The sequence below is a fragment of the Delphinus delphis genome, chromosome X, assembly GCF_949987515.2.
Source record: "Delphinus delphis chromosome X, mDelDel1.2, whole genome shotgun sequence".
In the NCBI taxonomy this organism is placed as follows: domain Eukaryota; kingdom Metazoa; phylum Chordata; class Mammalia; order Artiodactyla; family Delphinidae; genus Delphinus; species Delphinus delphis.
In genome coordinates, this window is record NC_082704.1 from 110,933,815 (window position 1) to 110,948,758 (window position 14,944).

The 14,944-nt window shown below is 38.8% G+C and overlaps 1 protein-coding gene across 2 annotated transcripts in view; it reads right to left on the bottom strand.

Annotated features, from left to right (window-relative positions):
• Positions 1-14,944, bottom strand: part of CDKL5 (cyclin dependent kinase like 5) — a 182,882-nt gene that overhangs the window by 146,161 nt on the left and 21,777 nt on the right. Inside the window, exon 2 of one of the 2 annotated variants that reach the window (XM_060001857.1) lies at positions 6,792-6,845. The exons of the other annotated variant lie outside the window; for it this stretch is intronic. The gene's annotated coding sequence lies outside the window, so the exon portion shown is untranslated. The remainder of the gene's footprint in view (positions 1-6,791; positions 6,846-14,944) is intronic. 2 annotated transcript variants of the gene reach the window in all.

The following is a 14,944-nucleotide window of genomic DNA, read 5'->3' on the forward strand; positions in this document are numbered from 1 at the left end:
CACTGCAGAGACAGAAAGCAGACCTGGAGCACAAAGGATATAGTGGGAGTCTGAGAACAGCAGACCACTTAATTTTGCTGGCTGAATGTATCAACCTAGCTGACAAATTTTTGAGGCTCTGTATTTCAAAGAGCCTAGACTTTCTCAAATTAAAATCTCTTGCAAAAGGTCATCTCCTTTTATTCACCATTACTAGAATGGAGTGTGAACATTTCAGAAAGTCAGCAGAAAGTCTTATGGCATACTCGGTTATTTTTAATCCCAAATCCACCAAAGAGTATATAGTTATTCATATTTAAATTTTGAAATAAATAAATAGGGAACTTCCCTGGTGGTTCAGTGGTTAAGAATCCACCTTCCAATGCAGGGGACACGGGTTCAATCCCTGGTCAGGGAGCTAAGATCCCACATGCCATGGGGCCACTAAGCCCACGCGCCTCAACTAGAGAGCCCGCAAGCAGCAACTACAGAGCCCACATGCTCTGGAGCCCGCGTGCCACAACAAAGAGCAGACGCGCCGCCACAACGAAAGATCCCGCATGCCGCAACTAAGACCCGATGCAGCCAAAGATTAATAAATAAATAAATATTTTTTTAAAATAAATTTTGTACCCGTTTTCCTCTCCAAAATTTGAATATTTTCTGACCTGTAATTCATTTATTGGGATTGTATAACTTTAATAACAAAGACAAAAATCAGTAAATAAGGTACAGAGAAATTATAATAAAATACATTAGGAAAAGGCCACAGTGTTAATAAGAAAAAAAAGTTATTCAAAGTACAGCATTTTAAATCCTCAAGTGATAATAGCATATGAACAGTTCCTCAGTAAATACCATAAGGAAATGGAAATCTTGAGGCTCAAAGTATTATAACATCCTCATCATCTACTGATGAGATGAATCTGAAAGAGCAGCCCAAAATGGGAAGCATAATGCACTGGATCATTCTATTGTGAACTTGGTCCACCTGGGAACTGTGTTTCCCAGAATTTCCTTCCCTGTATAGTACACCAAGTTAGAGACGGCCAAACTCTTAGAAGGTCTTTATGATAAGACATGGTGAGAATAAATGCAGAGGTGCCTGGGGCAGGTTTCAGCTTGTCCTCAACTCTCCTCTTATCCCCTCTGTGTCCAGCTCTTCTTCACCTGATCAACAGTGGCCTAAGATCCAACAAGAGATGCCTGACTCTGGGCTTTGTACCCACAGAAGCAATAGCTACACAGAGGCAACAGCCTTCCACAGACCTCTCCAGGATCATCCTCTTTGCATTCTCACTTTGATGTCTGTATACACTTGCTTCTTAAAATTTTCCCAGTAAGTTCTGACTTACACGCCTGTACCAGTAATTCAGGAGGCTCTATTAGTGACTATTTTTCTGATCCTTCTGCTTCCTGACTTTCACATTCCCAGCAACTCCTACAATCCGTATACAGTCTGAGTACTATAATAAATCCCTTATTCAATAACACTCACAGTGGTTCAATTTCTCATACTGAATCCTGAGCATTATACTCAAAATTCAGCAATTAATTTGTAATCCAGCAGTACTGACAGAATGGACTGAATGACTGAACGCCATTTCCCTGTTAATACTAAGCTGAATTTTTCCTGAGATAACCAGGTACACTTCATCCATTTACTTCTGTAAGTGGGAAATGTTCTCTGCTTTCTATCAAGTGATTCCTAAAAAAGACTGCTCAATTACTTTCAGTTCCTAGATATAGCACATAAAAACACATATTAATAATCCAAATTATAGTATTTGTTTATTCCAAGTTGTTTTAATAAATGTTAATGTTTCAGTTTATTTAAGTGTTGTTTTAATCAATTTGTCATCTGGGGACTTGCTAAGAGAAGAGACAAATGGACTAAAAATTAATTATTTTTAAGAAGTCTTCTGTGAATTGGGCCCATGAATTCTAATTATAAAATTATAAAAATACAAAACTTCTCAAGTAGTCACTAGAAACATCTTCCCCCAAAAAAGAAACAAATATATACTAAGCACTCAAGGCCTAAACTAGATACTAGTAAGTCTGATTTAACAATACATATATTTTTTAAAGTCACGTTTTCTAAAGATTCCCCAAGCTCTATTTGGAACTTAACCTTAATAGCCTAACATACATTTTTATACAGCTTTTATAAATTATCAACTATTTCTATTTCTATCAACTATGACATTAAGATATCCTATAGTTAGCCTACCACATTCAAGGGCATAAAAACAACTCACAATTGAGAAGACATACTGCCATAAGTAAGAACTATAATTAAATACTAGATTCAGGTACCGATCTCTAAAGTGCTCCCTGTGACTGAGAAGAATTACTATATATGAAAACCCAGCTTTATAAGTAGCTAAAATATGCATGGAGTGGAGAGGGAAAGATCAGGAAATATTATTCATGCTAATAAATGAACCTTTGTTTTACAAAAGGAGTCACCTCATAATTTATTTGAAAGGAAGATCCTTAAGGAGTGTTTAAAATTATTCCATTTAGAAAAACTCTGAGAAACAGACTATTTTACAAGATAGTGTTATTCTATAAAAACACATTAAAAACTGTAAAAGCTAGCATTTGTGTTTACTTAAGGCCCACCATTGGGCTTCTACACACAAAATGGTATAGAATTTATATTTTGGGTGGAAAGGATTTCTTTATACAGGAAATCCTGTATAAATTTCCAACTCAAGAAAGGCACATACAACTAATAAAATGACTCAGTAAAACACCACTGGGAAAAGAAATAAGTAGCATTTTACTCTATGTGGCTTTCTACAGAATCCTAAAACATTTACTATAAAGGTAAATTTTACTTACAGTGTCAATACATTTTGGAAAGAATACGGAGCATTCTGAATCATGAAGGTCACAATTTCTTTAACTTAAATCAGTCTCACACCCCATCCATTTGCTGTTTATAATTACAGCTATTTTTTTAAGATAGAAAACTGCGAATTGAATTCAAATATATCATGCTCCAAAATTAGAACAAGATTTTCCTCTAAACTTGATCTTTTAAAAATTGTAATCTAGAGGAATAATAAAATTATTTAACCTGCTAGATTGGTTAAAGACACTATATTTTTAATGAGCACATTTGAATCATCACTTGCAAAAAAGTTTCTAAAAGTTTTCTAAAGTCTAATGACAATTTGCACACATACCACATTAACTGAACACCCATCAAGCGTAAAGTGTTGTGAAAGGGGTGGTGGTGGTGGTGAGGATTTCATTCCACGACAGTAATTACAGCTGCAGCTTCTGTTTTCCCATTCCTATAATTCCCAAAATAGTCAATAGAGCCCTTGCTTGCCATAATTGCCTCTTGCTGGTCCATCACCACAGCTCCATTTTGCTACCATTGAAATTCCACAACCAGGATGGCACAGACTCCCCTGTGGAGAGAAGCCTGCAGAGGTTGTCTGTTTTAAGCTGCAATCACTTTTTCCTGAGACTCCTCAGCATCTGTTGACTACCTCACTGACAGTAGCCCACAGACTCCTCCAGATCAGAGAGGCGTGCATGACATTGCCAGAAGACAAGCTGCAACAAGACTCTGATCCCTCAGCTGCAACCCACCAAGTTACTAGTCAACTTGGAATTTTCCTCCATGAAACACTATCTGACACTTCCCCACACTGACACTCATATGCCACTTCCCTCCCCACGCAGTTCCAAGAGTTCTTCCTGCAATTCGTCTCTATTGGCACCACATGGCATTATCCTGGCAAGCCAATGCCCTCTGCAAAGTGGAGAGCTCCCTGGGCTACCTCGGGTGGGTGGCTTCTAGGAATGATGCTTAAGACAGCACATGAGAGGTACGCTGTGGCTTCACTAGTGACTCCACTACTTTCAGGAATTATTCAAACTACTGATAAGCTTTCATACATAAGTCCTTGGGATACACATTAAGAGTTCTCACCACTAAAACTAAATTTTAAAGGTTTAAAATAAAGATTTTTATAAGATCTGTTTATATAGACTTTAGGAACATTAATGATGTCTCAAAAGATACTATTACCTTTCTCTGGGCTTCATGGCTGTTGAAGTACCCAGAGATTTGGGTTTAAATTCAAAGGCAATTCAAAAACAAGAGTGGAATACAGTTTGAATTTTTTATTTAAGAAAAATTTCTGCTTCCAATAATGCTGCCTGCGTAATTCAGGCAAACCGTTCCACTGCAAACAAGTAGAAAGCTGGACAAAAGTATGACAACTGGGAATGAAGGGAAAAAACTATTATTCAGACGGTACATATAGAAAATCCAAAATAAGCTATAAACTATCAGAAAAAAATCAGTTTATCAAAGCTGAGGGATATAAAAGATAATATCTAGAAATCAACTGTATTTCTATATACCAGCAATAGTTAGAAAATGAATTTTTAATACCATTTACAATACCATCAAAAAATATCAAATTCCTATCAAAACAGAAAGAAAAGTGGTAAACCTCTACATAGAAAACTAAAGAAAACAGTATTTTTAAAAATTAAAGGACACCTAATAAGTGAAGGGATGGTCCATGTTCTTGAGATTTAACATTGTAAAGACGTCAATTCTATCCAAATTGATCTAGAGATCCAGTAGAATCCCAAGCAATCCTAACAAGTTTTTAAATGGAAATTTGTAGGCTGGTTCAAAATGTATAAAGAAATGCAAATGGCCAAGGAAAGCAAGACACCTAGAAGAATAACAAAGACTTTCTCTCCAGATATCAGGACTTATTATGAAGCACAGTCATTAAGACAATGTATAAGACAAAGAGATGAAAGGAAAGAACAGAAAGCACAGAAATATTACACATGAAATGGATGCTTTTTGTACACTAATGTTGTCACTGCAGACCAGTGAGGAAAGTTTGATCTTTGCAATAAATGGTGCTGAGACATTTGGATATGCATAAAGGAAAACAAAATTAAAATTGACCTCTAACTCATACCATACACAACATTAATTTCAGATGGATTATAGATCTCAATGTAAAAGTCAAAACAATAGGGCTTCCCTGGTGGCGCAGTGGTTGAGAGTCCGCCTGCCGATGCAGGGGACACGGGTTCGTGCCTGGGTCCGGGAAGATCCCACATGCCGCGGAGCGGCTAGGCCAGGCCCGTGAGCCGTGGCCGTTGAGCCTGCGTGTCTGGAGCCTGTGTTCCGCAACGGGAGAGGCCACAACAGTGAGGGGCCCGCGTACCGCAAAAAAAAAAAAAAGTCAAAACAATAAAGCTCCTAAAAGATAATGTAGGAGAATATCTCTTCGGGCGTACAACAAGCACCAACCAATAAGGACAGATAAACTAGACACAGAGTAAAACAGATGTTACACACACACACATTTTTTTAAATGGTCAATGCATGGTGATAATAAAAAGCAGACCAACTTTTAGTCAGTAGTTACATTGATTTTAAATTCTGTATAGAAAATGCACTGTAGATTGTCTGAACCTGGGGCAGAACACACCCATTTCTCCCAGCCCTTGATACACTACTAACTTTGGCCGGGGGTGGGGTGGGGGGGACAGTGTTTACGTGTTCACCTGGGTTACATAAGTGTTGGCTTTGTGACAATTCACTGATGTCTTGTATACTGTAAGTGTTTATCATGCTTCACTATAAAATAGTTTAAAAAGTCAATGGACTGCAAATGGCAAAATTTCTTTTTTATGGCTGAGTAATATTCCTGTGTGCGTGTGTGTGTCTGTGTATGTGTGCGTATCACATCTTTATCCATTCATCTGTTAATGGACACTTAGGTTGCTTCCATCTTGGCTATTGTAAATAATGCTGTTATGAACATTGAGGTACATGTATCTTTTTGAATTAGTGTTTTCATTTTCTTTGGACTTATATCCAGGAATGGAATTGCCGGATCATATGGTAGTTCTGTTTTTAGGTTTTTTGTTACTTTTGTTTTAGTTTTTTTGTTATTTGTGGTCTTTTTGATGATAGCCATTCTGACAGGTGTGAGGTGATATCTCATTGTGGTTTCGATTTGCATTTCTCTGATGATTAGCGATGATAAGCATCTTTTCATGTGCTTGTTGACCATCTCTATGTCTTCTTTGGAAAAATGTCTATTCAGGTCTTCTGCCCATTTTTTAATCAGAGTGCTTGGGTTTTCTTTGATAGTGAGTTATATGAGCTGTTTATATATTGTTGACATTAATCTCTTATTGGTAATATCATTTGCAAATATTTTCTCCCATTCAGTAGGTTGTCTTTTTGTTTTCTGGATGGAAATTTTACCATTTGCAACAACACAGATGGACCTGGAGAGTATTATGCTTACTGAAATAAGTCAGAGCAAGACAAATACTATATGTTATCACTTATATGTGGAATCTAAAAGAAAAAACAAACTAGTGAGTATAACAAAAAAGAAACAGCCTCACAGATATAGAGAACAAATTAGAAGTTACCAGTAGGAAGAAGGAAGGGGAAAGGGCAAGATAGGGGTAGGGAATAAAGAGGCATGAACAACTATGTATAAAATAAGCAACAAGGATATATTGTACAGCACAGGGAATATAGCCAATATTTTATAATAACTATAAATGGATATAACCTATAAAATTTTTGAATCACTGTATGTTGTACACCTGAAACTAATATAATATTGTAAATCAATTATACCTCAATTTTTTAATTAAAAAAATTAAACGAAAAAAGTCAATGAATATGTACACCTCTTAATATACAAAATAATAATTTAAAAAGAGCCAAAAGTTGAATACCCTTAATATGTTAGTGTGGTATTGTGACAAGAATAAGAAATACATACTTGGTCTTTGTTCCACAGTTTCTGGCACAGCACTCCTAAAACTCTTGGAAATTCCTAAGGGATGAAATCAACAAAGGTGTCTTTTGTTATGGTAATGAGGTGACTTAGAAAGCCCCTAGGTAACCTAAGGGTGGAGGTGGCTTGCCAGTGGAGCCAACCACATGATCAGAGGGTTGGAACTTTCAGTCCTGCTGCCACCCTACCTCTGGGGAGGGGAGAGGGGCTGGAGAATGAGTTCAATCAATGGCCAATGATGTAATCAATCATGACTACGTAATGAAGACCCCATAAAAACCCGAAGGGACAGGGTTCGGAAGCTTCCGGGTTGGTGAATATGTGGAGATTTGGTCAGAGTGGCAGTCTCAGAGAGGGCATGGAAGCTCCACGTCCCCTCCCTTCCCCCATACCTTGCCCTATGCATCTCTTCCATTTGGCGGGTTCCTGAATTATATCCTTTTATAATAAACTGCTAATATAGGAAGTAAAATGTTTCTGTGAGCCGCTCTAGGAAATTAATCTAACACAAGGAGGGGGTCATTAGAACCTCCAATCTGCAGCCAGCCAGTCAGAAGCCCAGGTGACCACCTGGACATGTGACTGGCATCTGAAAAGGGGGGCAGTCCTTTAGGACTGAGCCCTTAACTTGTGGGATCTGATGCTATCTCCAGAGAGTGTCAAAATTGAGTTGAATTGTAGGACACCCAGCTGACATGGAGGATTGCGTGGTGGTATGGGAAACACACACACACACACACACACACACACACACACAGGAATCAGATGCAGAATCCTAGTTGATGATCAGAAGTGGAATTGGTCCCAGAATTGTAGTAGCATCTTACAAATCCGTATAACGTAAACACTCAGAGAAAACAGAAAAAGAACAGATATAAACCGACCTTTCACAAAAGAAATACAACTGTCTTAATAAATCGATGAAAGCCTGTTCAATCTCATTAGTCATCAATTAAGTAAAAAAGAAAAGAGAGAGAGAAATCTCTTTTAACCTATCAGGCTGGTAATGGTTAAAGTAACTGACAAATATCTAGTGCTCTTTCTGGGGAAAATGTGAACTCACATTCACAGTAGGTAGGAATATAAAGGTTTCTGGAAAGTAATCTGGCAATAGGTATCAACATTTTAAAAGTATGAGTACCATTTGATTCAAAAATCCATCCTACTTCTAGAGATTTATGCTAAGGAGACCATCAGACAAATGGACAAAGATGGATACTGCAAAGGTTGTATACTGCAGTGCTATTCATAATAATCAACAACAAAAAACCACCTAACATTAGTCAATGTAGGATTGATAAAGTAAACGATATCACATCATATAAATGGAAAATCATACCACTACTAAAATTATTTAACTATATTTAGTGATACAGAAAAGTGGCCATAATATTTTAAGTAAAAAAAAAAACATACTATAGAATATGGTATATTCTGTCAATAAAAAAACCTTTTTCACAAAACTAAGAAACGAGCAAACTGTATTCCACATCTCTGCTTGTCGCTTAAGAAATTCACTGGTAGCTAGCTGCCTATTTAAAAAGAGAATTCTGGAACTTGCTATTGGCCTATGTATGAGACCATTTTATGTCCAATATTAATTGGTTCTTATAAGACACCAGAATAACCTTGTTATTCTAATAAAAGACACAACGTTTCACCTTTTTCGTCTTAAAATATAGTTGGGGAGCGGCCACCCCTCCTTCTCCTCGCAGTGCCACACCACCGGAGGCCGAGCCGCGTAAGGAAATCTACACAAGAGGAGATCAAAAAAAACAAAGAAAGCAGTTCTCTTCTGTTTAAGCGATGACAAAAGACAAATAATTGTAGAGGAAGCAAAGCAGATCTTGGGCTCCTGAAAGTGCACCTTTAAAAAGCAAGATGATTTATGCTAGCTCTAAAGATGCCATTAAAAAGAAATTTACAGGTATTAAACATGAGTAGCAAGTAAATGGCTTGGATGATATAAGGGACTGTTCAACACTTGGACAGAAATTGGAAGGCAAGGTAGTAGTTTCACTTGAAGGAAAACACTTATAAAATGACAGTCAAGTGCCATCTGGATCTTAAGGGAGCTTCCATTTCTCCAGCTCAGTCAATTGAAATAGTATTAGGTTTTGTTTTCTTTCCTTCCTCTTCCCACTGGGTCCTTCCAGCACAATGAATGAAGGAAATATCATTCATGTAAGCAGACTATCAAGAGATTGCCATTAGACTGTTTAATACTGCTACTTTTATGTAGAACCCAAGGAATGCCTTCCCATATTTTAGCCAAAACAACTGGTTATGCCTCCCTTGCAGCAAGCACTACAATGAATGTGATTGTCAATGTGAATAGCTTAGAACACTACAAAGGGTTAAGCTAACTGAATGCCTTGAAAGTATTATCCACTAGTGAGATGGTAAACTTTATTCAGTATTATTTATAGTTGCACTTGACTGAAGTTCTGTGAGGCTTGAGCATTCGTACACCTCACCTGCCTTGGCAAGCCTATTTCTTGTGACATGGCAGCACGGATATAATACTATGCATTGAAAGCATTCTTTTTTAGAGTTTAATTCCCTACCCCAAAAGGAATGCCAATTAAATTGTATTAACTGTGTCATCAACTTATCCTAGTACCTCAGTGTTCATTCTCATACCTGTGTATCTTCTTTTTTTTTTTATAAATTTATTTTATTTATTTATTTTTGGCGGCGTTGGGTCTTCGTTGTTGCATGCGGGCTTTCTCTACTTGCGGTGAGCGGGGGCTACTCTTTCTTGCGGTGCACGGGCTTCTCATTGTGGTGGCTTCTCTTGTTGGCGAGCACGGGCTCTAGGTACGCGGGCTTCAGTAGTTGTGGCACGCGGGCTTCAGTAGTTGCGGCTCACAGGCTCTAGAGAGCTGGCTCAGTAGTTGTGGCACACGGGCTTAGTTGCTCCGTGGCATGTGGGATCTTCCCGGACCAGGGCTCAAACCTGTGTCCCCTGCACTGGCAGGCGGATCCTTAACCACTGCACATCTTCTCAAAAGAAATAGCTGTTATTAATGCCTTTTTGTTTTCCATCGAGTGTACACTACTGAATAAGTGTAGGAGTTTTATGTTTACCATGTAAGTCTTCCAACACTAAAGATATTTTGAATATCAGTCATGATGGCAATTTCTGTATAAAAGAGCCTTAAATGGAACACTGTTTTTGAGATCAAACTCCCCACCCTCACAAAAATGGCCAGGTTGCAATAAAAATTGTGGCATATTACAAAAAGAAAAATGCACGCACACACACACACACACACACACACAGAGTTAGCTGGGATTCTTCTCCCTAGACTAATGTTGGCATACCAGACATCTGAGACTGTTCTGCGCCAGATTTCCTCTGTAATAAATGATATGGACAGGACTTTTGATGACCATGTGAAATGAAACTGCACTCTTTAACAATCAGCTGCTTATATAAACCTTTTGTTTCTCAAATATAAAATTCATCAATTTCCAAACACACACTGACCTGGGTACACTCATGTGTGTAACACTGACAGGTGTTCAAGATCAATTTACCTAAGGAATTCTGTTTTTAGGATTGTATAATTCTATGTATAAAACACTGAGTTTAATTAAATAAGCAAATGGATACTCAGGTATTTAAATAGAAAAACGTATTGCTTTTCACTGGAAGGTGACATTGGAAATGATTTTGCTTTCACCCTCACCTTCCCTTATGGAGTTTCTTACACTGAGCCTGTATCATTCTGGGGAAGAAGCTATTCTTATTTTTAGAAAAAATTACCTTCCCCCATATCCCACTTCCCATACCATGTGGCATCTCTACCCTCTGCCCACAGTGTGTCAGAAGGCACCACCATGCTCTCCCAACACCAGGTTCAAAGCCTCAGCTTATTCTGAGGCAGTTACCTTTGTCCGGACACTTACCCAGGTGGCTGTCAAGGCTTATCCAGCCACATTGCTCCTTGGCAGTGGTTTCCTTTCATTTCCCAAGGCTACTCCTCCCCTAATTTACTTCACCACTTCCAATTATCTTTTAGTTTTAATTCACCGTATAAAAGTCTGTCAGCTCACTCTTCCTAAAGCAAGCCCCCTGAAGGTCCCTTCCTTAACTGAAATGGTTCCCTGGGGGGCCCCTACATACTCCTACTCTAGTATTCAAGGTCTCTATTGTAATCCTGTCTTTTTGTTCTCATCACTGCTTTTCTTAAACCCTACTCTTCAAGCGAAGGGCAACTGACTTTTCTCTGACCAAGCAAGTGTAGACCAGTGGTTCTCAAACTTCAGCACATCATAACCACCTGGAGGGCTTGTTAAAACCCAGATTTCTGGGATCAACTCCCAGAGTTTCTGGTTCAGTAGGTCTGGAGTGGTGCCCCAAAATTTGCATTTCTAACAGGTTTCCAGGTGATGCTGATGCTGATGGTCTGGGACCACACTCTGAGAACCACGTGGTATAGATTATATTGATACTTTCCTGCTCCATGACTCCATCAAGCAATTCCCTTCCCCAGGCATACACAACCACCACAGCTGACATTCTTTCATTGATTGACTTCATACAGCAACCCCTCTACCTGAAGTCATATATGAGTGTCTTCCCCTCTCTGCAACCCAAAGAGGATGTGATATGCTGTGATACAGAAGCCCCACAGCCCTTTATTTGTAATTCTAGTGACAATATATTTGGTTTTGTAGCATTATATGCGTCTCCATATCAATTAGACTAGGATTATGGGAGACTTATTGGCCTTTGGATATGGAGATGCCTAGAATAGAACTTTGCAGGTACCAAGAACTCAGTTTGATAAATATCGTATATTAATGCATATATGTGGAATCTAGAAAAATGGTACAGATGAACTGGGTTGCAAGGCAGAAATAGAGACACAGATGTAGAGAAAAACGTATGGACACTAAGGCGGGGAAAGCAGACGGGGAGGCGCAGGGGTCATGCTGGGATGAATTGGGAGATTGGGATTGACATATATACACTAATATGTATGAAACTGATAACTAATAAAAACAAACAAACAAAAAAAGAGCTCAGTTTGAAACTTGCTGAATTTAACTAGGAGCATTTCAAATGGGTCTTGTTTTTCATTCTACTACACACTTCACACTGTAAGCCCTCAAACAGTAGCTAATGATATCAATGACATGCAAAGAACACAAGTTCCCATGGCAAAAGGCAACAGGAACACAGCACTCAACACAGTCAAGTTACAAAGGCAGGAACCAAAAGGAAGAGGAGGGTGAAGGAGAAAGAAGGGAGATGAAGGAGGAAGAAGGAAGAAAATCCTGCTATTTGCAACAACTTGGATGAAACTGAAGGGCATTATGCTAAGTGAAATAAACACTGTATGCTATCACTTATATGTGAAATCTTAAAAAGGAAGGAGGAAGAAGAAAAAAGAAGGCTAAAGCCTGGGAGGAAATCCAGTAGCTGTACTTTCTAGGCCTCTTCCCCTTGGGGGTGAGCAAGCAGCCTATGGAAAAGGACTGTAATAGGTCTGTGTTACAGTAGCACCCAGCACAGAGAAGGGTTTGACATACATAGTCTCGATAGTACCAGACTGTGTCTCTCTCTGCCCCACCAGTATTCTAACAACAAGGGATAGGATCTGTAATATTTGTATTTCCAGCACCTACACAGTGCTCAGAATGTAATACACCCTCAATATTTGTTTTTTTAATTGGCATGAGAGTGGAAAGAATGGTGTGGCTATGAATAACACTTTGAGGACAGAAGCAGCAGAACTTGCTAACCAGAATGTGGAATTAAAGGAAGAACTCTAGTACTATGAACAGAAAAAGGAAAGTCTGGAAGAGGGGCTGAGTTTGGGGAAAGAAGTTTAAAAGAAAGATATGTGGCACTTACTACTCACCAAACTATATACTAGATACTTTAAGAACTGCAAAGATGCAAATTGCTCTCAGAAGCTACAGTCCAGTAGAGGGAATGTATGTATACAACTATAGTGGAAAAAAAAGAGAGAGAGAGAGAAATGCTGTAAAAGGGACACTTATGAAGTGTTGTGGATGTGCAGAAGAGAGAAAAGCATATTTCCAGAAGCGCAGGGTTAGGGTTAAAACAATAAAGCATTACCGCAAGGACAGAAAGAGGAAGGCGGCCAAAGGTAGAATGTTAAAGAAAACACAGATACTGAAGAGGGAGGAGACTAAAAATGGGAATAGGAAGACTGGGAGTGTGTGACAGAAGAAGGAAAGACAGTTTGAAGGAGATCCAGACTATCAAATGCCATAAAGTAGTAAATACGTGCCAAAAAGCCCTAATTGTTGTTACCATCCACAGCCCAGTTCAGGTTCTATCTACTCTCAAACTGCTCAGATTCCTCCAGGCTCCAATTAATTTTGCCTCTCCATAAATTACCATTGTGCTATTAGGATACACGTGCACAGACAAGAACCATGTATTATTATTTTTTAATTGAAGTATAGTTGATTCCCAATGTTGTGTTAGTTTCTGGTGTACAATAAAGTGATTCGGTTATACATATATATAACAGTTTGCATTTGCTAATCCCAAACTCCCAATCCATCCCACCCCCATGGCACCCACAAGTTTGTTCTCTATGTCTGTGAGTCTGTTTCTGTTTCACAGATAGATTCATTTGTGTCATATTTTAGATTCCACATATAAGTGATATCATATAGTATTTGTCTCTCTGACTTACTTCACTTAGTATGATAATCTCTAGGTCCATCCATGTTGCTGCAAATGGCATTATTTCATTCTTTTTTATGGCTGAGTAGTATTCCATCGTGTATGTGTGTGTGTGTATATATATATATATATATACATACACACACCACATCTTCTTTATCCATTCATCTGTTGATGGACATTCGGTTGTTTCCATGTCTTGGCTATTGTAAATAGCGCTGCTATGAACATAGGTGTGCATGTATCTTTTTGAGTTATAGTTTTGTCCAGATATATGCCCAGAAGTAGGATTGCTGAATCATATGGTAATTCTATTTTTAGTTTTTTAAAGAACCTCCATACAGTTCTCCACAGTGGCTGCACCAACTTACATTCCCCCCAACAGTGCAGGAGGGTTCCCTTTTCTCCACATCCTCTCCAGCAAGAACCATGTATTCTTAAACTCAGTACCTTTGTGGACATAACACAGTATCTTGGACATATAGAATATAATACACTCAACTGAATATAACTATACTAAAATCTCTTCCGGACTTTATTTATAGATAATGATGGCTTACTTTCTATGGCACATCAGTGAAAACCACATCTCAGGGAGATTGGGTTGTATCATCTGTTTAAATGGCCACAACTTCTCTTTTATTCAATTTGTTGGGCACCAACTATGGATCAGACATGCTGTACAGAAGCTCCTTACAGGAAGAGCTTATAGAAGAGAACAGGTAGGTGAATTAACCACATATGAGAAATGCAAAAACGTATATGTGAGGGCTTCCCTGGTGGTGCAGTGGTTGAGAGTCCGCCTGCCCGATGCAGGGGGCATGGGTTCGTGCCCCGGTCCGGGAAGATCTCACATGCCGCGGAACGGCTGGGCCCGTGAGCCATGGCCGCTGAGCCTGCGCGTCCGGAGCCTGTGCTCCCGCAACGGGAGAGGCCATGACAGTGAGAGGCCCGCGTACCGTGAGAAAAAAAAAAAAAAAAAAGGTATATGTGAGGTGTTTTACAGGCCCAGAAGAGGTAGAAACTACCTATGTCTGGGAAAGGGGGGAAACTACTTGGCGAAGAGGCTTCACGGCAATCTTATTTGAACAGAGTGATTTTCTCCAAGCACTCTTGAGTAATTCAGTTATCTCTGTTATATTGTAAAAAAAAAAAAAAAGCATGATATTGATGGAAAATGGTCTTTCTGAAAAGTATGAAAGGTACTACAAAAGTTCATTTGCTCTGTGCACTCAAGCTCTATTGGCCTCCAGCATGTCACTTAACAGACCTAACAGTTACCAACTCCTCATTACCTTTGTAAAACAGACCAGCTGATGCCTACAGTACAAAATGTTTCTGGCTAATAGGTAACTGTTTTAGTTCAGCTTCACACTTCTGCTCACTTAAATTGAGCTGCATGCCTGGCATCCAGAAGTCACTTGCATTTCTTCCCCAAAACTACTGATATTTGTCCACTCCT